Source organism: Hypanus sabinus, unplaced genomic scaffold, assembly GCF_030144855.1.
Source record: "Hypanus sabinus isolate sHypSab1 unplaced genomic scaffold, sHypSab1.hap1 scaffold_315, whole genome shotgun sequence".
NCBI lineage: Eukaryota > Metazoa > Chordata > Chondrichthyes > Myliobatiformes > Dasyatidae > Hypanus > Hypanus sabinus.
Genome location: NW_026781226.1, coordinates 477,501 through 501,390, shown reverse-complemented (window position 1 = coordinate 501,390; position 23,890 = coordinate 477,501). Strand labels below are relative to the sequence as shown.

The window sequence follows — 23,890 nt, the reverse complement described above, 5'->3', positions numbered from 1 at the left end:
GATGTAGCGAAGGAAAAGAGGGAGATGGATACTCGTATAGGCTTGGAACATGGGCTGTTCCACAAAGCCAACAGAAAGGCAGGCATAACTGGGACCCGTGCGGGTGCCCATGGCTACACCCTTGGTTCGGAAGAAGTGCGAGGAGCCAAAGGATAAATGATTGAGAGTAAGAACTAATTCCGCTGGGCAGAGGAGAGTGGTGGTAGAGGGGAATTGGTTAGGTCTGGAATCCAAAAAGAAGCTGAGAACTTTGAGACCTTCCTGGTGGGGGATGGAGGAAAATGAGGGCTGAACGTCCATGGTGAAAATAAGGCGGTGAGAGCGAAAAATTTTTCATTGAAAAAATTCAAAGCGTGATTAGTGTCATGAACTTAGGTGGGAAGGGATTGTACAAGGGGGGATAAGACGGTGTCAAGGTTTGCAGAAATGAGTTCGGTGGGGCAGGAGCAATCTGAGACAATGGGTCTACCTGGACAGGCGGGTTCAGAGGCCCCGCCCACTTACCTGGTGACGCGCTGGCGACATCGCGCATGCTCAGTCCGGGAAGGGCGGTGTTGTTTTTCGTTCTTTGTCGAAGCGGGTCGGCGGTGGGATCGGGATCGGTAGGGGGTCCTCACCCTCGCCCCCTGGGGAGCCAGGGACGGATTATTCTCTGCGGGGCGACGACAACAGTTTCCTTTCGGTGAGTATTGAAGCAGGTCCGGAGCGGGGAGGTCCCGAATTCAAACGGCCGGACTGGAGAATAAAAGGTGGGGGTGGGGAAGGGAGAGAACCACAAGGTGATCGGTGAAACCTGAAGGGGGAGGGGGTGAACTTTCCCGAACTGGCGGCCTCGCCTCGTTTCCTTCGCAGAATCTGCCGGGGTCGGTTCGGGTTGTGAGACCTTCACACCGAACCGTCTGAGATGAGCCGCCGCCCAGCCCGTGTTGTTCTGGTCCTATTAGCAGGATGAAGTAAAACATGTTTCTATCTTGTTACTGACAGAGAATTGTATAATTGCTGTTCTGTGTGTTATCTGAATGTACTTGCCTGTGATGCTGCTACAAGTCAGTGTTTCTCTGTACCTGTACCTTCCCGTACTTGTGCACTTGGTAATAAATTCAACAGGACCTGAGAAATCTCAGTGAGATTTGATTAGTGATGATCATCTTGGCAGCTCGGTAGGTCGAATGTATGCGACAGTACACTGATAAATGCAAAACCCTGAACAGTGTCGATGATCAGAGGGATCTTAGACTCCAAGTTCATCGCTCCCTGAAAGAGACTGCACAGATTGATCGGGTGGTTAAGAAGGCAAATGACATGGTTGTCTTTATTAGTTGAAGCACTGAGTTCAAAAGTCGGGAAGTTGTGCTGTAGCTTTATAAAGCTAGTTAAATCTGGAGTGTTTCATACAGTTCTGGTCGCCCCCATTCTCGGGAGGATGTCGGGGCTTTGGACAGGGCGCAGAAGAGGTTTACCAGGACACTGCCTGGATTAGAGGGCATGAGCTATAACGAGAGACTGGATAAACTTGTGTTGTTTTCTCCAGAGCGGCGCAGGCTGGGGTGAGACTGGATGGACGATTGGACGATTACGAGAGGGATAGATGATATATTTTTCCCAGGGTTGAAATTTCTAAGATAAGAGGCCATTCATTTGAGGTGAAAGGGGATAGGTTAATGGAGATATGAGGGGCGTGTATGTTGTTCCTCACCGAGTCTGCTGGGTCGTTCACTGGAATTTGCTCCCTGGGGAGACCCTCCGCTCTGACGTAGTAATCACCCTGCGCATGCTCACAGCCGCCCCCCCCCCCACCCGGATGGATGGTGGTTTATCTCCCCGTTCGTTGTTGAAACGATATATATTCCTTAATTGAATACACTGAGCACTGTGCTGTACTGTTCAATGTTCTGGGTCTCTTGTTGAGAGGTTTTGGGGTAATGGAGGCAAAAAGGGTGAGTGGGAACAACAGGTCACTGGAGTCCAGTGTGGGAAATGTGAGATCACCCACTTCTGTAGGAGAAACTGAAATCCTGAGTGTGTTAAAATGGAGAGTTTAAGTGCAGTGGATAGAGAGGGAGGTGAAAGGTACATTGTATTTATTGTAAGAGTTATTGGGTGTAAGAGTGAAATGACATTAACAATTACTCGCGTTTTGTTGAGATTGTACCTGGGATATGATGTAAAATCCCGCTCTCCATGGGTTATACAGACCTGCTGTTGAAGAAAGGCTTAAAAAAACCCCCAGCAAACTATAGACCAGTGCTTCTGACATCAGTATTCGAAGCACTGCATATATGAGTATTTGAAAAGACAAGACTGACTTGGAACAGTCAGCATGACTTTGTTTACTCCTGGCAACACACACAATTTTTTTTTGATGAGGTTATTGGGAATATTACCAGGAAAGTAGATAAAGGCAATGAAACGAATGTTGTTTACATGGTCTTTTGCAAGCATTTAGCAATCCTGCGTGGGATGTTGGTCAGGGAAATTCATTTGCATCACGTTCAATGTAAGGAAGTAAATTGGAGTAGACAATGGCATTTTGGGAGAAGGTGGACTATGATGGTTGATGATTGTCTCCATTAATCGTTGGGTCCGTTGCTGTTTGTCATCTATATCAATGATTGGGATGGTAATGTTTTTAACTTGATAAGCACATTTACATGTGACACCAAGATTAGAGGTGTCGTTGACAGTGAGGGAAATTATCTATCATAGGTTACAGGGATCTGGAACAGCTGGAAATACTGACCTGAAAATAGCAGATGGAATTTAATGCAGGCAAGTGCGAAGTGTTGTGCTATGGTAGGTCTTGCACAGTAAACAGTGGAGCACTAACGTTGCGGTGGAACAAAAGGATCTGGGAATAAAGGTCCATAATTCATTGAAAGCAGCGCCACAGGTAGATAGGGTGGTTAATAAATGCTTTTGGCATAGTGACCTTCATCAATTAAATTATTGACTGCAGGAGAAGGGATGTTATTTTGAAGTTGTATATGACATCGGTGAGTCCAAATTTAGAGTATTGTGTGTAGTTCTGGTCACCTACCTACAGGAGAGGTGTAAGTTTGAAAGTGTACTGGGAAAAACTTCAAGGAGGTTTCCGCAGTCCCTGAGTGATAAGGAAAGGTTGAATAGTTTTGGACTTTAATCCTTGAAATGCTAAAAATTGAGAGGAGATTTGACAGAGCAGTGCAACATGAAGATGGGTATAGATTGGTAAATGCAAGCAGGCCTTTTCCACTGAAGTCGGGTGGAATGACAACCAGAGATCATGCATCATGGGTGACAGATGAAAAGTTTTAGTGGGACATGAGTGGATAAGTCTTCAATCAGAGGGTCGAGAGAATGAGGAACGAGCTGCCAACAGGAGTGGTACATGCGAGCACGATTTCACCTTTGAAACTATGGATGGGGGAATATGGCTACTGTGCAGGTGGGTGGGAATAGGTGGTTTAAATGGCTCAGACAATGCACCTGTACTGTGTTCTGTTTCGATATGACTCTCTAACCATGACTCCTTGATCACAGACAGAAGTTTGATTGAGTAAAGATCCAAAATTAATATCAGACTTGAATAATTCACACCTTAATTCCCCAAGAATACTCAACAGCCTGGATGTGTTTTGACATGGTTTTAAACTGCTCCCTGTCATGGATATTTCGTAACCAGGGAAAGACAAAATGCTGGAGTAACTCAGCAGGTCCGGGCAGTATGTATGGAACTGAATACAACGGGAACGTTTTGGGCCGAGACCCTTCAGGGGAACTGGAAAGGAAGAGGGAAGAGGCAATATCATTGATTGATTTGGAAGGTGCAGGTTGCTTTTGTGTGAGACTCTGAGCTCAGGGTTTGTGTTTAAACAGCTGCCTGTATATTCCTCAGAACAGGGAGCAGCCTTTCTGCTGAAACCAATTCAAACTGGTTTGACATTTCACTCTCTATCACATAAACAAAGTCACTTCAGTGTTCTGTTTAACTATTTCTGCATATGCAAATGTACTAAACTGTTAATAGTTTGCAAAGAACCTGTAACATGTCATAAACGACACTGCCGACGGGCTTGAACGAGCTACATTACCAGTTACAGTTGCTGTCCTGTTTGCTGTGAGTTTGCAGAATTTAATTATTTTTACTTCAAACTCTCATTATCTGCAATTGTTTTAAAACTTTTTTTATGATACTTTAAAAAAAAGATGCATGCCATTCCCAACTGTGACATTCCTTAATACAAAGACACGACACAGTGTATGAAAAATGCGTCTTCACCAAAATTGCCAATAACCCTTAAAATATTGTTGATGTACGGGTAAAGGTGAGGGGCAGAATGAGGTAGAGAGAGAGAGGTTGAGCAGGGAGAGGGGAAAAAGTCAGGGCGAGGGTCTGTTATGTACCCCGTAACTGGGTGTCTAACTCGCAGAGAAAGAAGAATTCATTGGAATCTGGTGGTACTATACTGAAGGTGTTTATTAATAAAAATAAGCAAAACCATATCAATAATGCAAATATACATATAAAACCAGTTAGCAGTAATAAACCTAAAAGTGTAGGAATAATAATAATAATCAATAATAAAAGCTCTATTGATATCTAGGGGTAAATAAATTGTCATAGAAAAGGATAAAGTTCAGTTCAGTTCATGAGTGCTGATGGTTATAGTTGCTGTATTGTAATGGTTGGAGAGAGAGAGAGAGCGAGCGAGATGTAACAGCTACAGTCAGGCAAACCTTTCTTTGCTTTCTTAACTCAATCCATCATATCGGTGTGGTCATTCAGTTCTGACCTCTCCATTCTTCTGTGGTGGACTCGTCACTCTGGCATGAGTGGACACACACACAAGTCCCCACCGGCCCTGCTTTTACACTGATAGCCTTACTGACCGACCTCCTGGTTCGGTCTCCGAAGCCCCCACCTTTCTTGTGGGTTCCAACACTCAGTCAGTGTCCACTGGCGTGTCTGGAGGGTGTCTCTCCAGACCTGTCTTTTATTCCTACTCATGGGGACTCAGCTATCCATCACTCCTGAATGACTGTGTCCATCAAATCAGGCCACTCCTTCAATCCACTGAGGAATGTTTATGAGCAAATATTGTCCTTGCAGTGAAACAGTAAATAATTCAAAAAGGAGTCACAATCAGCAATTTCCCCCTCTCTCTGATCTGTCGCTGATGTTCCTGCTTGTTTTTCCATCTCTCTTTCTCATGGTCAGCATAGCAACAGTAATAGTTTGTGTTTCTCAGGAGGGGAATGGTTAACTCTACCACATTGTCCATCAGGTCTATTCATCACTCATAACAGGTCTATGAGGTGGACAGGGAGCAACTAAGATGAAAGTGAGGCAGTGGAGTAGGTAGAAGGGGGGTAGATGATGGGACACAATGGGGAGACAGGGGGAGGAATATGATTAGAGAGAAAGGGACAGAAAGGGAGTTTGGTGCAGAAAATTTATTTGCTCCACGTTCAACGTAAGACAGTGGAGCTTTGGGCGAAGGCTGACAATGATAGTAGATGATTGTCTCCCTGATTGGGGGTTTATGACCGGCGGAGAGCCACAGAAATGGTAGTTGGGCCGTTGCTGTTTGTCATCTATGATAACGTGTTTAACTTGATAAGCACATTTGCATATGACAGCAATATCAGGGGTGTAGTCGGCAGAGAAGCAGGTTACAGTGGGATCTGGCGCAGCTGCAAATACTGAGCTCAAAATTGCAGATGGAATTTAATGTAAGCAAGTGCAAAGTGTTGCACTATGTAGGTCTTCCACAGTAAACGATAGCGCACTAAAGAGTGCGGTGGAATAAAAGGAATAAGACATTGCTGAGTTTGAATTTGGAGTATTGACTGCAGTTTTGCTCATCTATCTATAAGAGAAATAAATAAGGTTGAAAGAGTACTGGGAAAAGGTGCGGGTTGTTTTTCTGGGAGATTCCAAGCTCAGGGTCTGGTGTAAGCAGCTGTTTGGCCCCGCACATTCCACAGAACCGTAGGCAGCTCTTCTTAAAGCAGCACTTTAGGCCATTCTGCTAAAACCATATCCAACTGCTTTGAAGTTTCCTTCTCATTTGGGTTTGAAAACATTCACATTATTAGTCTGCTTAAATATTTCTGCTGCAGGGAGGGTCAATGAATGTGAAAGCTGATATAAAGAACACTACCGATGATTCCGAAACCTCGCTACCAATTACAGTTGATGCTGTGCTTGCTGTGAGTTTCTGGAATTGTATAATTTCTTCCTTCAGACTCACATTGTCTATATTTGTTTCTAAAACATTCTTTTCATGATTCCTTAAAAAAATCAGTTTGTGACAGTCACCGGACCATGAGACACAGGAGCAGAATTCAGCCTATCGATTCAGCTCCACCATTCCATCATGGCTGATCCCTGATCCCACTCAACCCTATACCATTCTCACCATATCCTTTGATGTTCTGAATGATCAAGAGACAATCAACTTTTGCCTTAAACACCCACGGATTGTCCTCCACTACAGTCTGTGACAGATTCACTACTCTCTGGCTAAAACAAATCCTTCTTCAAACTTTTCTAAACGGTCGCCCCTCAATTTTAAGGCTGCAACCCCTAGATTTGGATACCTTCACCACAGGAGCATCCTCTCCACATTCACCCCAGCCAGTCCTTTTAACAGTCAGTAGGTGTCAATGAGATTCCCCAGCATTTTTCTAAATTCCAGTGAGTACAGACCCAAAGCTGCATCATGCTCCTTGTATGTGAACCCCTTCATTGCTGGAATCATCCTCATGAGCCTCCTGCGGTCATTCAACAACGACAACACATGCTTCCTGAGATATTGGGCCCAAAACTGTTAATGACACTTGAAATATGTCCTGATTCATGTTTCATAAAGACTCAGAATTTTCTCCTTGCTTTTATATTCTATTCCCCTTGCAATAAATGACAACATTGCACTTGCCTTCTTTATCACAGACTCAACCTATAGATTAACCTTCCAGGAGTCAGACCCGAGTACAGCTGATTCCCTCTGCACTCTGATGTTTGAACATTCTCCCGTTTAGATGACAGTCTACATTGTTAGACAGGGATTGACAGGCGGCAGCTGGGCAGGAAAAAGAAGGCGAGATGGAGAGAGATGAAGGCATGAGAGAGCGGGGAAGGGTGTGGGGAAAGAGGAAGGGTAGTTGAGCATGGGATGAGTAGAGCACGGGAGGGGGAAGGAGGGTGGGAGGAAAAGTGGATGGGGGGTGGGAGAAGAGCGCAGCAGGTAGGGGGCAAGTGGGAGGACAGCGCGGTAAGGAAAGCGAGTGTTTTGAAATGAGCGACTGACACTATATAACCGAATAACCTCGGGTGTAGTGGCTCAGACTGACATCTCTATGTATGGTGAGCACACCGTTCACCCGGCACCTCACTGAACTCCGTCCGGTTTCAACATCACAGTAAGTGATGTCTCCGATTCTTCAGAACCAGGGAGCATTTACAATCGGGTTTGGCTTTTGTCGGGCTCGGGAGGGAAGTCAGTGGGAGAAGGGAACTCTGAAATCTTTAAATTAACAAATTAATTATTGACCAAATGGATTAAGAGAAACAATTACCTTCAACTACAAACATTCTCTAGTTGGTTTCTACTGAGACTCTGCAGAAAAACCTTTCTGCAGTGATATGTGAAATGTCCCCACAGGGCAGCGAAAGAGTCTCTCTCCCTCTTCGCCCTCCCTGACACACACTCACTCACATACGCAGGAAAAACTGTTGAGAATACAGAACTACTGTAAGATATTGGCATTCGGAACATCGTCGTGGACTATGCCACAGATCGATTCATTTAATTAAATGGCAAATATATATATATATAAACCACAGATATTGGGTGTTTGAAGTAAAATAAACTACTGGAAACTCTCAAAGTCTAATAGCAATTGTAATAAGTAGGCATTCAGATTGCAGACACTGGTGAACTTTCTTTTCTATATCGGTGTTTTTTTTCATGTTACAGAAATATTTAAATTCAGTGTTAAATTAGTTTTCTTCACAGTTGAAGGTGAGCGCAAAATGTTGAAGTAGTTTGTTCGTTTTCAGCAGAGAAGCCGCTCCCTGCTCCGAAGAATGCCTGCGTGTCAGAATTTGTCCTGCAGACAGGCAGCAGCTTGCACACAGAAAGTTGCACTGTGAGTCTCACAGAGCAGCAACACCGGCCCCTCCCCCATAGTTACTAAATGACCCTCCTCTGATGGTCTGGTGTAAAGTTAGAAGGAAACAACTTGAAAATATACCCACAGGGAGACTGAACATTCTTAGTGAATTGAGGTGAATTCAGCTTCTGTTCTTTATTTCTGATCTTTACTTCCAGTTGACACGTTACCCGTGTTTTGGATCAGTGACCAAGAAGTTGCTTGCAAACAAGAGAACATTTGCAGATGCTAGAGCAACACACACAAAATGTTGGAGTAACTCAGCAGGCCAGACAGCATCTAGGAAGAGAGTGAACAGATGACGTTTTGGGCCGAAACCCTTCGGCAAGACTCCTTTCCCAGATGCTGCCTGCCCTGCTGAGCGGCTCCGGCATTTTGTGTGTATTGGAGGAAGTTATTCGCTCTATTTTGTCTCTTCTGGCGGTCGTGGTATTTGTGTTCTTGCATTATCCTGTCTGCATGGTTGAGATTCTCCACAATTCATGTCCAGGTTAAAAACAGTTCCTACATCAGGGGTTACGATTCCAAAGCAAGTGTGCAAAAAGATGTTTAGTCAACACGGCTTCTGTTTCCAAAACTTGTGACTTCAGATGAATGCATGTCGTTTTTCTCATGACTGTGTTTATTGTTGGTGTTTCGAGCTGATTTCCTCAATGTCCTTTAAAAGAAAAGACGTTGATTCTGTTCAAGGTCTCGATACATAACAAACATTGTGGGTGGGGTGGTGACCAGTTACAGAAAGCGACAGGCGGCATTGCAAAGCGACCACCATTATTTCACTGTGTGGGGCAGCAGGCTCGATGGGCTGAGTGGCCAATTTCTGCCTGGTCTGTGCACAAGAAAAGCTCCGACTACAGAGTTACTGTAAACTGTTAACAAGTGCGGACCACGGCAAATAACCTACTGTTGAACAAAAAACAACTATTGCAGTAATTAAATCATCCAGAACGTTGAGCGAGATGATAAGCAACAATGAACCCAGCACCGACCCCCACTGCACCCCACGAGTCACTGGTCTCCAGTCAGAGAGTCAAACCATCTTCCACCACTTACTGGCTTCTGCCACAAAACCAATGTCCAAATCAATTTACCACCTCATTCTGAATGCCAAACCTTCTTGACTAATCTCCCAGGTGGGACTCTGCCAAATGTCTTGCTACATTGTACTGAACTATATAGTTTTAATTCAGTGAATTAACTGTTCTCTCTCCCAGAGCAGTAAGTGTCACATTGTTCCAGTTTGATAACTGACCAACAACATTCTTGCACAGCATACTTTCACTGCTCTGGGGAGAAACTAACCATGAAAGTTATGGGGGAGATTTTGCAGAGCGATGCTGTTGCCCAAGGCCCAGCGTCTGAGTCCAGGAGCTGATGACCCCGGGGCTGCTGCAGGACCGTCCACACTGCAAGTGTCCTCTCAGGGCAGTGGAGCGAGTCTGTTTCAAAAAGCCTCGGGTATCCCTGTGAACACAGTCCCAAATCGGTAATGCTCAGAGTCTGGCTCTCTGGAAAGTGAAATGAGAAAGATGGTTTCCCATCACTGACAAGTGGAGCAGCGGCATTACTGTCCCACGACGGCTGTGATTGAGTCCCAGGGATGAGGTTGTGATCTTTGTCCGTCTGTCTGCACAGTTTGTTATTGGGAAACAGAGAAGTACACGGGAAGCGGATCTTCAGCCTGATAGGCCCAATCGGGATTAATCCCCGTAGAGTCACCAGGAGGATGTGTCATATCACAGGCATACACCGTGAACGTTGTTGGCTTTGTGGCAGCAGTACAATGCAATATATAATAGTAGAGAAAAAACTGTATTACAATAAGTATCTGTACTGAAAGTTCAATAAGTATTGTAACAATGAATTCAGTGAAGTAGGTTCGTGGGTTCCATGTCAATTCAGAAATCAGAAGGCAGAGGGAAGGAAGCGGTTCCTGACTAGTTGAGTGTGTGCCCTCAATCTCCTGTACCACCTTTCTGGTGATACCAATGAGAAGAGGGCATCTCCTTGGTGAAGCAGATCCCTAATGACTGATGCCACAGTTTTGAGGCATCGCTCCAAGACGATGTCCTGGATGCTACGGAGGCTACTGCCCATGATGGAGCTGACTGAATTGACAACATTGCTGAGAGTATTTCAATCCTGTGCAGTGGCTTCACCACTTCCCAAACTCCATCATATCAAGCGATATGCAGCCAGTTAGAACTATTATTACGGTACATCTGTAGAAATCTGCAAGTCTTCGGTCACGTCCCAAATCTCGTCAAACTCCTAATGAAATATAATGGCTGCCAAGCATTCTTTGTAACTGCATCGGCATGTTGGGCCCTGGAGATCCTCAGAGATGCTGACACACAGGAACATGAAGTTGCTCATTCTTTCTACTGCTGACTGATCAATGACGATTGGTGTGTGTCTGTGCCCTCGTCTTACCCGTTCAGAAGTCTGCAGTTAGTTTGTTGATCTTACCCATGTTGAGTGCAAGTTTGTTGCTGCAACACCACTCATTCAGGTGACGTATCTCGCTCCTGTTTGCCTTCTCCTCGCCATCTGAAAATCTGCCAACAATAGCCGTGTCGATGGTGATGTGCAGGCGTTATATCCAATAAGCACCAATTGTGGTTTTCCGGTGAGGAAATCAAGGATCCAGTTGCAAAGGGATGTAGAAAGGCCCAGCGGTTCGAACCTTTTGATCAGAACTGTAGGGATAATTGCATTAGATGCTGAGCTCTGGTTGAGAAACAGCATTCTGATGTAAGTATTCGAATTGTCAAGGTAATCCAAAGCCGTGTGAGGAGCCAATGAGATTGTATTGTGACCTATTTTGGATACAGGGAAATTTCAGTGGGCCCAGGTCCTTGCTGAGAGAAGAGCTTGGGCACTGGTATAATTGTTAGCCTTTTAAGGGATGTGGAAACTTTCAACTGCAGCAAAATGACCCCATCTCTGAAGCATTCACAGAATACAACTCCTGTTTTTCTGGGGTGGCTGAAATCCCTTGTAAATCTGTGTGATGACAGCACCCACCACTTCCTCACTCTCCCAAAATTGATGGAAACATAAACATGTTCCCACAATGCCCCAGGGTTAGTCTCAGTAAGGATCTCTATTGATGCCATCAGTGTCCTAAGATGGGGTGCAGAATGGTGCACCGTCATGCTATGCAAAGACCCAAGTGGGGCTTGGTCTCAGACAACAGTAATGCCATCAGTATCCCAGTATAGGGCGCAGAATGGGACCCCAGTAATCAGATTCATTATCTCAGGGGTGAGGTTATGTGGGGGGAAAACCCATTTGGCTGTGTTATGAGGTCGGTGCAGCTGGACTGTTTACTCCTGCCCCTGTTGCTGCCTGCCTGTAGAATGTTCATTTGATAAATATCTCAGCAGTTGACTCTGGATTTCTAGACATGCTTGGACACGCTCTGCACTGTAGTTTTATATCAATACAGAATGACGGTGGTAATTGTGGACAGTTTAACTCATTGTTGTTAATCTGTTAATGACGGTGGATTTAAAGTCTGGAAGGTAATGTCGAATGGGTCAAGGACAGTGGGGTCACCCAGATCAATTGTCTTTGCTCCTGCCATGTGCTTGGAGATGGAAACTGCCATTTTGTGGAACTGATTTACATCCTCCATTTTGTGAGACAAAGTTGCTTTGCTTTTTGTGTTTGAAAATAGACACAGTGCTGTTTCAGGTCATTTGCTAAACTAGAGATCCTTTCCAAAGAAGTTATTTGTGAGGTGTTCTTCGATATAATATTACATGCAGTTTTGTGAATGCTGGGGATGGTGCCTGCCTGATGTGATTCTAGCTGATTACTGAAGAGAACACATTAGGGTTCTCTTCCCAGTCATCCTCCTGCTCTTGATGAATGTATTGAATGCCTTTGGATTCACCTTAATCCGAATTGCCAAAAATTTTTCATGACCCCTCTTGCCTTCCGTAACTCCCTTTTTTAGTTATTTTCTGGTCTCTCTGTCCTCCTCATGAGTTTCGTTTGATTCTACCTTCTGAAGCTTTACATACGTTTCCATTTCCTTCTTGACCAAATCTATCACCTTCCTGGCCATCTAATGTCCTCGTGTCTTTTCATCCGTCCTTTCTTTTAAGGAACTTTTGGTAAATATCAAAGGTTGAATGATTCACACAGTAATTCCCCAAGAATAGTCCCACAGCGTTTTGATGTCATTGTAAACTGCCACAGCAACTTTCCTCAGAACTGCTGCAATCAAATGGAACCGGTTCAACAATTCACCCAAAATTATTCGGGTGTGAACAAAGTCACTTTTGTATTGTATTTAACCATTTCTGCAGCAATGTAGTGATAAAGCCTTTAACATGATATAAAGAACATGACTTAGGGTCTCGAACCCGTAACGTTACCGGTTTCATTTGCTGCCCTGTTTGCTGTGAGTTTACAAAATTTTATTTTTACCTCAACTCTCATCATCTGCATTTGTGTTTTTTCCATGATTTCTTCAAATAAACCAGTTCATGCCATTCCCAAATGTGACAATATTTAAATTAAAGTATATTACCCTCGGGTATGGACCCACCAAACTTTTAATTGCTGTTGATATCAGGGTGAGTGACTGAGGGTAAGGGGGGGAGTGTTGGGGTGAGCAGAGTCAGGGGAAGGGCAGGGTGAGTGTGTGGAAGGTGGAGAGGGGGAAGTAGAGGGAGTAGAGAGAGTGGGGAGAGTGGGAGTGAGAGATGGGGAATGAGGGGAGAGGGCAAGAGTGAGGAGAGGGAGAGGGAGAGTCAGAGAAAGGGGTAAAAGTGATACATGGGGAAGGAAAGGGGGAGAGGGACAAAGGGAGTGAGGTGGGGAGAGGAAAAGCAGGGTGAGAGTTCTAGAAAGAGGAGAGGGGGACAGATGGGGAGAGGGTCAGAGAGAGAAAGAAGGGGCAGAGAGAGGGAGGAATAAAGAGGGGGAAAGTGTGGGGAGAGTGACTGAGAGGCTCAGAAAGGGAGTGAGAGGGATGGATGGATTGTGAGAGGCTAATGGGAGGCAGAGAGAGTGGGGAGTGGAATAGGAGAGAGGGTGAAGGAAAAGAGGCAGAGAAAGAGAGGACCAAGAACGCTGAAGGATAAATGGTGGGGAGAGAGAGGGAGTGACAGGGAGTAGGAGATAGGGTTAGGGAGAATAGGAGGGGAAGGTAGTATAAATAGTGTCGAGGAGGAGATGAGTGAGTGGGATGTCGAAGGAGGGGTGTGCAGGAGGCAGTGAGGAATGGGTAAGCAAGAGGGGCAAGTAGGTTAGCAAGGAGAGAGGGTGGTGAGGAGGGAGGGGTGGGATGTACAGTGGAGGAAGAGAGACTGAGTTGGGTGGTGAAGAATGATGGGCGAGTGAGAATGACATCAGTGGCAGAGCAGTGAGGGAAATGGGATTGAGGCAGAAGGAATGAAGGTGAGGGGTAGGAGGGTGAGGACTGGGGTGATGATGAGAAAGGAGTGTGAGGTTGACGGATAGCGAATATTGTGGTGCTAGTTGGGAAGAGTGAGGGAGAGGGATAGAGAAGGGAGCAGGGTTTAGGGCGTTGGTGAGGAGGCAAGGATGATTGAGGGAGGCCAGAATTATTGGACAAAATATTTATTCATCCACAATGGCAAGGACGTTCGTCATGGCGGATCACAAGTCACTGAACAACTCCACCATGAGGTTGTTGTTCCCGGTCTTGATATTCCACAGCAGGGGTGTTTACCACGCACATTTCCCGATCTCCGATTCCACACGAGAATTTCACTGCAAACAATTCCCAGTCTTTGGATCGTATCGCCCTCCAGTCCCAATCTCCATACCGCACACTGACTGCTTTACTGCGAATGATTCCTCTTCTCCCTTTCCCACACCGGGAGTTTTACTGTGCACGGGTCCTGGTCTCCCTGTCGAACTGTTAATCCGACGTGACCTTTTGACCTGCCCTCCACACCTCCCATCCATGCACCTATCCACGTTTCTCAAACAGATGTTGTTAAGACCTCAGACAAAGTCAGGAATCAAAGGTTAACCATGTTAGGACTAATGTTCTGAGTTGTGTATATTTCAATACAACAAGTATCGAAGGAAAGGCAGATGAGCTTACGTCATGGATCAACACATGGCATTATGATATTGTCACCATTATTGCGACGGGCTTGCAGAGGACTGGCAGCTGAATATTCTGGAGTTCTGTTATTTTAGACAGGACAGAGCGTGAGGGATTAATGGGGTAGGGGTGTTTTCACTACTCAGGGAAACTGTCACGGCAGTGTGCAGTAAGGGCAGATGGGAGAACTCATCTAGTGAGGCTTTATGGGTAGATCGGAGAAATAAAATTTGTTTGAACATGTTATTGGGTCTGTCTTATAGACAGTCCAAGAGTCTGCGGGATTTAGAGGAACAAATTAGTAGACGTCCGAGAATATTGCAAGAAACATAATTTGTTATAATTTGATTTTAACCTTCCACATACAGACTGGAACTCTCATACTGTAGATGTACTCATGTAGTTGACAAATGTCTCACAGAAGTTTCATTAATCAGTACATTGAAGTCCCAAAGACTCAAGTGTGATACTTGATCTCCCATTAGGGACTGAGACAGGACAGACGTAACAGAAGTATGTGTAGGGAAACTGTTTGCATCTGGTGATCACAATGCCATCAGATTCAAAGGAAGTATGGCGAACGATAGCTCTGCTCCGTGGTATTGAGGCCGTGGTATAGAAAAAAAACAGACGCATAACAGTTGTAGGCAAGTAGGAAAAAAATGAGGTACTTATGGAGTCGAGGAAATGCAAGATAAGATTGAGGAAAAAAACCAGGAAGGCTATAGGGTGGCATAAGGTTGTCCCAGCAGACAAGGTGAGGGATTGTACCGATATGTTAAAAGCAAAAGGATTTCAGGGGACACAATTGATTGTCTGGATTATCAGAATGCCAATGTATGCATGGAGCCAAAACAGAGAGAGTGGATTTTTGCTTCTCTGTTCACTCAGGAAAGGAATCTATTGAAGTGAGGCAAAGGAGAAGTGAGGCCATGGATGTTATACAAATTATGGATGAGTAAGAGTTTTGTGCAAATTTGAGTATATAAGCCCCCAGCGACGGAGAAGTTCAGCCCTTGGACCCCGATGGAGGTGAATGCAGAAATTGCATGGATGTAGTTGATATGTTTAAATTACACTCAAAGACAGAGCTACTGGAGGATTGGAGGATAGCTAATTTTGATCCACTGTTTTAAAAAGGCTCTGAAATTAAACGAGGAAATTATCGGCCGGTGCACTTGACATCATTCGTGTGAAGACATTGGAAGGACTGGATATAGGAGTATTTAAATAAACAGGACAGATTAAGGACATCCAACATGACTTTGTGTGTTCTAGACAATCTATTGAGTTTTTCAAAGAGGTTACAATGAATGTTACCAGGAAAGTTGATGAAGGCAAGGCTCTAGATATTGTCTACATGGACTTTAGCAAGGCATTTGACAAGGTCCTCCATAGGGTGTTGAACAATAAATTTCATTCTTTTGGCATTCAAGTTGATTTAGTAAATGGGAGTAGACATTAGCATAGAGGAGGAAGGCAGATAGTGATAGCAGATGGTTGCCTCTCTGACTGGAGACCCGTGACTTGTGGATTTCCACAGGGATCGGTGCTGATAACCGTTGTTGTTTATAATCTATATCAATGATCTCGATGACAGTTAGATTATCCGGATCAGCAAATTTGCAGATGACACCAAGGTTTGGGGTGTATTTGACAGCGAAGAAGTCTATCGGAGCTTGCAGCGGGATCTGCGCCAGGTGTAAAAATGTCTGATAATGACAGATGGAGTTTCATGCAGGCTTGTGAGCTCTTACACTTCAGTAGGATCAACCAGGATGGGTCTTAGACAGTGAAGGGTTCGGCACTGAGGGGTGCGGTAGGACAAAGGCCTCCGGGAATACGAGTCCACAATTCATTGAAAGTGGCAGCACTCCTAGATAAGGTAGAAAAGAAATCTTTGGCACATTGGCCTTCATAAATTAAAGTATTCAGTACAGGAGACTGCATGATATAAGACAGTTATGAGACCTAATTTGTAGTATGTTTGCAGTTTACGTCACCTACCCACAGGGAAGATGTAAATAAGGTTGACAGAGTACAAGGAAAATTTACAAGGATGTTGCTGCGATTGGGGGACCTGAGTTATAAGGGAAGATTAGATATGTTACGTCTTTGTTCCTTGGAACGCAGAAGATTTTGGGGAGATTTAATGGAGGTCCACAAAATCATGAGAGGTATGGATAGGGTAGATGGGGTAGAGGGATGAGGATAGTAAGGGTTAGGTCAGGGGATAGTATCAGGGGTTATGATTCCAAAGCAAGCTTGAGAAAAGCTGTTTAGCCAACACAGCTTCTAATAATAGAAAACAGAACTGTATTACAACAAGTATCTGTTACTAAAAGGTAAATTAAATAAGTATTACAAAAATGAATTCAGTGAAGTAGGTTCATCGGTTCCATGTCAATTCAGAAGTAGGATGGCAGAGGGAAAGAAGCGGTTCCTGACTAGTTGAGTGTGTGCCCTCAATATCCTGTACCACCTTCCTGGTGATACAAATGAGAAGAGGGCATCTCCTTGGTGAAGCAGATCCCTAATGATTGATGCCGCCATTTTGAGGCATCGCTCCATGACGATATCTTGGATGCTACGGAGGCTGCTACCCATGATGGAGCTGACTGAACTGACAACATTGCTGAGAGTATTTCAATCCAACAACAGCAAATTTGTCACTGGCAGTTGAGCTGTGCCATACCGCACAGCCATGGGTGCAGAGAAAGTACAGCAGTGGGCAAAGCACATATCCTTGAGGTGCACCGGTATCGATGGCTATGTGCATGCGTTATATCCAAACCCCACAGATTGTGGTTTTCTGTTGAGGAAATTGAGGATCCGGTTGCAGAGGGAGGTAGAAAGGCCCAGCGGTTCGAGACTTTTGATCAGAACTGTAGGAATAACAGTATGCTTTACATACTGAGCTCTGGTTGAGAAACAGCAATCTGATGTAAGTATTTGTATTGTCAAGGTAATCCAAAGCCGCATGAGGAGCCGAGGAGATTGCATTGTGACCTATTGTGGATACAGGGAAATTACAGTGGGCCCAGGTCCTTGCTAAGAGAAGAGCTAATTCTAGCCATCGCAAACCCCTCATCATTTCATCACAGTAACTGTTACTGCTATGGACGATAGTCATTAATGCAACTCACACTGCTCTTCTTGGGCACTGGTATAATTGTTAGCCTTTTAAGGGATGTGAAAACTTTCAACTGCAGCCAAAATGACCCCATTTCTGAAGCATTCACAGAATACAACTTCTGTTTTCCTAGGGTGGCTGAAATCCCTTGTAAATCTGTGTGACGACAGCACCCACCACTTCCTCACTCTCTGTAAATCGATAGAAACAGAAAAAAAATTCCCACGATGTATTGAAGGAAAGACAGATGAGCTTCAGTCATGGATCAACACATGGCATTATGATATTGTCACCATTATTGCGACGGGCTTGCAGAGGACTGGCAGCTGAATATTCTGGAGTTCTGTTTTAGACAGGACAGAGTGTGAGGGATTAAAGGGGTAGGGGTGGTTTTATTACTCAGGGAAACTGTCACGGCAGTGTGCAGTAAGGGCAGATGGGAGAACTCATCTAGTGAGGCTTTATGGGTAGATCGGAGAAATAAAATTTGTTTGAACATGTTATTGGGTCTGTCTTATAGACAGTCCAAGAGTCTGCGGGATTTAGAGGAACAAATTAGTAGACGTCCGAGAATATTGCAAGAAACATAATTTATTATAATTTGATTTTAACCTTCCACATACAGACTGGAACTCTCATACTGTAGATGTACTCATGTAGTTGACAAATGTCTCACAGAAGTTTCATTAATCAGTACATTGATGTCCCAAAGACTCAAGTGTGATATTTGATCTCCCATTAGGGACTGAGACAGGACAGACGTAACAGAAGTCTGTGTAGGGAAACTGTTTGCATCTGGTGATCACAATGCCATCAGATTCAAAGGAAGTATGGAGAACAATCGCTCTACTAGGTGGTATTGAGGCCCTGGTAAAGAAAAAGAAATACGTACAAAAAAGCTGGATGAACTCAGCAGGTCGGGCAGTATTGGTTGAAAGGAACAGTCAATATTTCGGGCCAAGACCCTCCATCAGGACTGAAGAAGGAGGGGGCAGGGGCCCTATAAAGAAGGTGGGGGGAGGGTGGAAAACCAATCAGAGGAAAGATCAAATTCTCCAACTTTCTGTAATTCCCCCCTCCCTCTCCCTTCCCGCATCCTGCCTTCACTCTGTCTCCTCTTCTAGCTGCCTATCATCTCTCATGACCCTGCCTTCTTCTACTACCCATAGTGCTTTCCCATTAGATTACTTCTTCACCTCTCTTGCCTAACCCCTCCCTGCCTTCCCTCCCCCACCTTCTTAATAGGGCCCCTGCCCCCTCCTTCATTAGTCCTGATGAAGGGTCTTGACCCCAAACGTTGACTGCTCGTTTCAACGGATGCTGCTTGACCTGCTGAGTTCATCCAGCTTTTTTGTATGTCTTGATATGACCACAGCATCAGCAGTGTACTTTGTGCTTAGAAAAAAAAATAGATGCATAACCGGTGCAGGCAGGTAGGAAAAAATTGAGGTACTTATGGAGTTGAGAAAATGCAAGATAAGATTGAGGAAAGAAAACGGGAAGGCTATAGGGTGGCATAAGGTTGTCCTAACAGACAAGGTGAGGGATTATACAGATATTTTAAAAGCAAGAGGATTTCAGGGGACACAATTGATTGTCCGGATTATCAGAATGCCAATGTGCACATGGAGCCAAAACAGATAGAGGAGTTCTTCAGTGGATTTTTGCTTCTGTGTTCACTCATGAAAATAATCTGGAGAAGTGAGGCCATGGATGTTATACAAATTATGGATGAGTCAGTGTTTTGGGCAAGTTGGGCAACTTTGTGTGTATAAATCCCCAGTGACTGAGAAGTTCAGTCTTTGGACCCCGATGCAGGCGGGTGCAGACATTGCAAGGATGTAACTGTTATGTTTAAATTATGCTCAAAGACGAGAGCTAACAGAGGATTGGAGGATAGCTAATTTTGATCCACTGCTGAAAAAATGCTCCAAAATTAAACCAGGAAATTATCGGCCGGTGCACTTGACATCAGTCATGTGAAGACATTTGGAAGGACCAGATATAGGAGAATTTAAATAAATATGACTGATTAGGGACATCCAACATGACTTTGTGTGTTCTAGACAATCTATTGAGTTTTTCAAAGAGGTGACAAGGATGTTACCAGGAAAGTTGATGAAGGCAAGGCTCTAGATATTGTCTACATGGACTTTAGCAAGGCATTTGACAAGGCCCTGCATAGGGTGTTGACCTATAAATTTCGTTCTCTTGGCATTCAAGTTGATTTAGTAAATGGGAGTAGACATTAGCATAGAGGAGGAAGGCAGAGAGTGGTAGCAGATGGTTGCCTCTCTGACTGGAGACCCGTGACTGGTGGATTTCCAGAGGGATCGGTGCTGATATCCGTTGTTGTTTGTCAACTTTATCAATGATCTCGATGATAATTAGATTATCCGGATCAGCAAATTTGTGGATGACACCAAGGTTTGGGGTGTATTTGACAGCGAGGAAGACTATCGGAGCTTGCAGCGGGATCTACATCAGGTGTAAAAATGTCTGATAATGGCAGATGGAGTTTAATGCAGGCTTGTGAGCTGTCACACATCAGTAGGATCAACCAGAACACAGTGAAGAGTTCGGCACTGAGGAATGCAGTAGGACAAGGGCATCAGGGAATTCGAGTCCACAATTCATTGAAAGTGACAGCATACTTAGATAAGGTAGTGAAGAAATCTTTGGCACATTCGCCTTCATAAATTAAAGTATTCAGTACAGGAGACTGCATGATATAAGACAGTTATGAGGCCTAATTTGGAGTATGTTTGCAGTTTACGTAACCTACCCACAGGAAAGATGTAAATAAGGTTGATAGATTGCAACGAAAATTTCCAAGGATTTTGCTGCGATTGCAGGACCTAAGTTATAAAGGAAGATTACGACTTTGTTCCTTGGAACGCAGAAGATTTGGGGGAGATTTGATGGAGATCTACAAAATCATGAGGGGTATTGATGGGGTTGAGGGATGAGGATAGTGAGGGTTCAGTCAGGGGATAGAAGGGAGAGAGGCTACCATTTTTGATCGACAAACAGCTCCCCCCTCCCCCATGCTCATTTCAATCAGTGCGTCCTTCCTCCCTGTCGACCATTTTAACGTATGTAACGATTTCAGTGAGTGCGTCACTCCCTCCCTCGGTAAAACCTCTGGCCATTTGGAATAAATGACTTTTAAGAGAAATAAATTCAACAAGTATTTCCGGCGCGGTGTGGAATGAAACCGTGGGCGGGGAGAGTTCTTGTGACAATAGTTGTCCAGATGGAAATGCAAACATCTCTCCCAGTTTTTTTCCAGTTAGTGGAAATATATAGTTGAACGTGATTGGTTTAAATTCAGCAGAAATACAGCTCCCTGGACCTGAACAGGTGAGGAACGTTTGAGCTGAAACTCTATCCATGTCAGGCAGTCTTTCTTACACAGAGGGTAGAGTTCATACCCTCCCAGGATCAAATCCGCAGCCTGGGACTCGCTGAGTTCAACAGAGAAACTCCGCCCCACTGGTTGGGATGAAAGAAAAAGGAGAGATCCACACGGAAATCTGGTCAGTAAGGTTAACGCAGCCAGTTTGTTTTCCTCTTTAGGGTTGCTACATTGACCCCACTCCCACCTCCTCCCGCTGTCAGACCCGTCCTGAGCCGGTGAGAGTTAGTGTGACCCGGACTGCGGCAGTGCCGCTCTACCCCGGCTCACCCGGCCCTGTCCATCTGTAATGAGTGACCACTCCCGCCTCCTCCCGCTGTCAGACCCGTCCTGAGCCGGTGAGAGTTAGTGTGACCCGGACTGCGGCAGTCCTGCTCTACCCCGGCTCACCCGGCCCTGTCCATCTGTAATGAGTGACCACTCCCGCCTCCTCCCGCTGTCAGACCTGTCCTGAGCCGGTGAGAGTTAGTGTGACCCGGACTGTGGTAGTCCCGCTCTACCCCGGCTCACCCGGCCCTGTCCATCTGTAATGAGTGACCACTCCCGCCTCCTCCCGCTGTCAGACCCGTCCTGAGCCGGTGAGAGTTAGTGTGACCCGGACTGCGGCAGTCCCGCTCTACCCCGGCTCACCCGGCCCTGTCCATCTGTAATGAGTGACCACTCCCGCCTCCTCCCGCTGTCAGACCCGTCCTGAGCCGGTGAGAGTTAGTGTGACCCGGACTGCGGCAGTCCCGCTCCACTCCGGCTCACCCGGCCCTGTCCATCTGTAATGAGTGACCACTCCCGCCCCCTCCCGCTGTCAGACCCGTCCTGAGCCGGTGAGAGTTAGTGTGACCCAGACTGCGGCAGTCCCGCTCCACCCCGGCTCACCCGGCCCTGTCCATCTGTAATGAGTGACCACTCCCGCCTCCTCCCGCTGTCAGACCCGTCCTGAGCCGGTGAGAGTTAGTGTGACCCGGACTGCGGCAGTCCCGCTCCACCCCGGCTCACCCGGCCCTGTCCATCTGTAATGAGAGGCGGACACATCACAGCCGAGTGGCCTCGGGAGCAGCAGCTCAGACTCAACTCTCTGTACAGAGTGAGAACATCGGTGCAGGACCATTGTTGGTCACCGGGAAGTCAGACTGTGATTTCCCGGGACCACACTGAACGCCGGCCGGTTACAACATCAGAGGTAAGTGTTGTCTGTGATTCTGTACAACTATTCAGCGTTTACAGTGAGACTCAGCTTTGGTCGGGATCGGGAGTGAATTTAGTGGGAGAAGGGAGTTCTGACATGTTCATGTTAACGGGTCAATTACTGTCCAAATGGATTAAGAGAAACGAGGTCTTTGCCGTCAAACAGAAATACTCTCCTGGCTGATTTCTACTGAGTGTGAGCAGAAAGACATATGAAATATCCAACGGGGCAGTGACCCGTCACCGATCTCTCTGAAAAAAGATAAATCAGCAGATGCTGGAACTCCAAGCAACACACACAAAATGCTGGAGGGACTCTACAGGCCAGGCAGCGTCAATGGAGAAAAGAACAGTCGGCCTTCGAGATCCCAGCTAATGGATTTTACATTGCGTCATTGGTTCTATCACTCTTCTCTGCACCACAAATAGTTAAACTTTCTTCACACTTGAATGACAGTGTTTTCACCGGAACACTGGAATTTAGAAGGATGAGGGGGATTTGATTGAAACATATAAGATTATTAAGGGATTGGACACGCTAGACACAGGAAAAATGTTCCCAATGTTGGAGGAGTGCAGAACCAGAGGCCACAGTTTAAGAATAAGGAGTAGGACATTTTGAACAGAGTTGAGGAAAAACTTTTTCACACAGAGAGTTGTGGATCAATGGAATGCTCTGCCTCAGAAGGCAGTGGAGGCCAATTCTCTGGATGCTTTCAAGAAAGAGTTAGATAGAGCTCTTAAAGATAGCGGAGTCAAGGGATATGGGGAGAGGGCAAGAACGAGGGCAAGAGGGCAAGGACTGTGGAAGATCAACCACGATCACATTGAATGGTGGTGCTGGCTCGAAGGGCCAAATGGCCTACTCCTGAACCTATTGCCTATTGTCTATAAAACTGCACCGTCTGGCACCGACAAACATTCCACTCTCAAAATCACTGAGATCACTTTTCATCTCCATGGTGATGTTTGTTTGGAGACAGAACGTACATTGTACCAAAGAACAGGACACGGAGAGAACCGCTGGTAAAGCTGTGGGTTTAGTTAATGATTATCAGCAGGAGCTGACTGAACATTAACCAGGGTGTGTTCATTACTTACAGAACCCGTAACACAGCCTCACTGGGACGGGGTGGTAACAGAACCTGGAGCCGCGGTACACGGTAAGAAGCTCTATATACTGAAATATAAACATTGCAAAGATATTTAGACATTTTTATGAACACGAATGGGATTGATAATGTATTGTGTTGATTGATATTATAACTGTAGTGAATCGCTTTTGAAAGAATTAATAATTCCCTTCAGCTAATTGCCTGCATCGACTTCCTGTGCATGTCCCGGGGGAAACCGGTGTAGTTGGAGGTGTTATCGGAAATGTCGCACTTTCAACCCAGCTCCGAATCATCAGCAAAGGCTCGGGAGGTGCGAGCTTCCCGCATCTGGGAACTGTTCCCGGGCTACTGCTTGCAGTAACGGGAAGCCGATCCGTCCACACTCGGGGCTTTACCGATCCCCAACCGAGGAACTGAGGATTCGCTTTGCTTATTCCTTCGCAGGTGGGATCGACAGTATTTGTCTACCCTTTACGACATTTCGGTAGGTAGCTGCTGGGAGAGGGCAAAATTATGAGAATTACTCCCACTGCAGTTTATAGCGGGGAGGGGGCGTCGGGGAGGGGTATAAAGATGTGATGGTTCAATTATAGAGTCGGTTGGTGAGATCTGTTGTGGATCACTGCCTGCAGTCTTGGTTCCCTTCTGTTAAAAGTGTGTGGGCAGGTGGGAAATCAAAAGAAGGTTTAACAGAGAGACATCTGCACAGCCTGAGTTGTCCTGTGAGGAAACGTCTGTGATCTTGGCTTTTTTCAGTAATTGAGAAGAATTCGACATGTCCTAAGTTTACAGGG

At 45.4% G+C, this 23,890-nt stretch overlaps 1 protein-coding gene across 1 annotated transcript in view; it reads left to right on the top strand.

Moving 5' to 3' along the window:
• Positions 1 to 647: 647 nt before the first annotated feature.
• LOC132388388 (NACHT, LRR and PYD domains-containing protein 3-like) overlaps positions 648 to 23,890 on the top strand; it is a 53,020-nt gene continuing 29,777 nt past the window's right edge. Inside the window, exons 1-2 of the mRNA XM_059960734.1 lie at positions 648 to 682; positions 23,085 to 23,144. The gene's annotated coding sequence lies outside the window, so the exon portion shown is untranslated. The remainder of the gene's footprint in view (positions 683 to 23,084; positions 23,145 to 23,890) is intronic.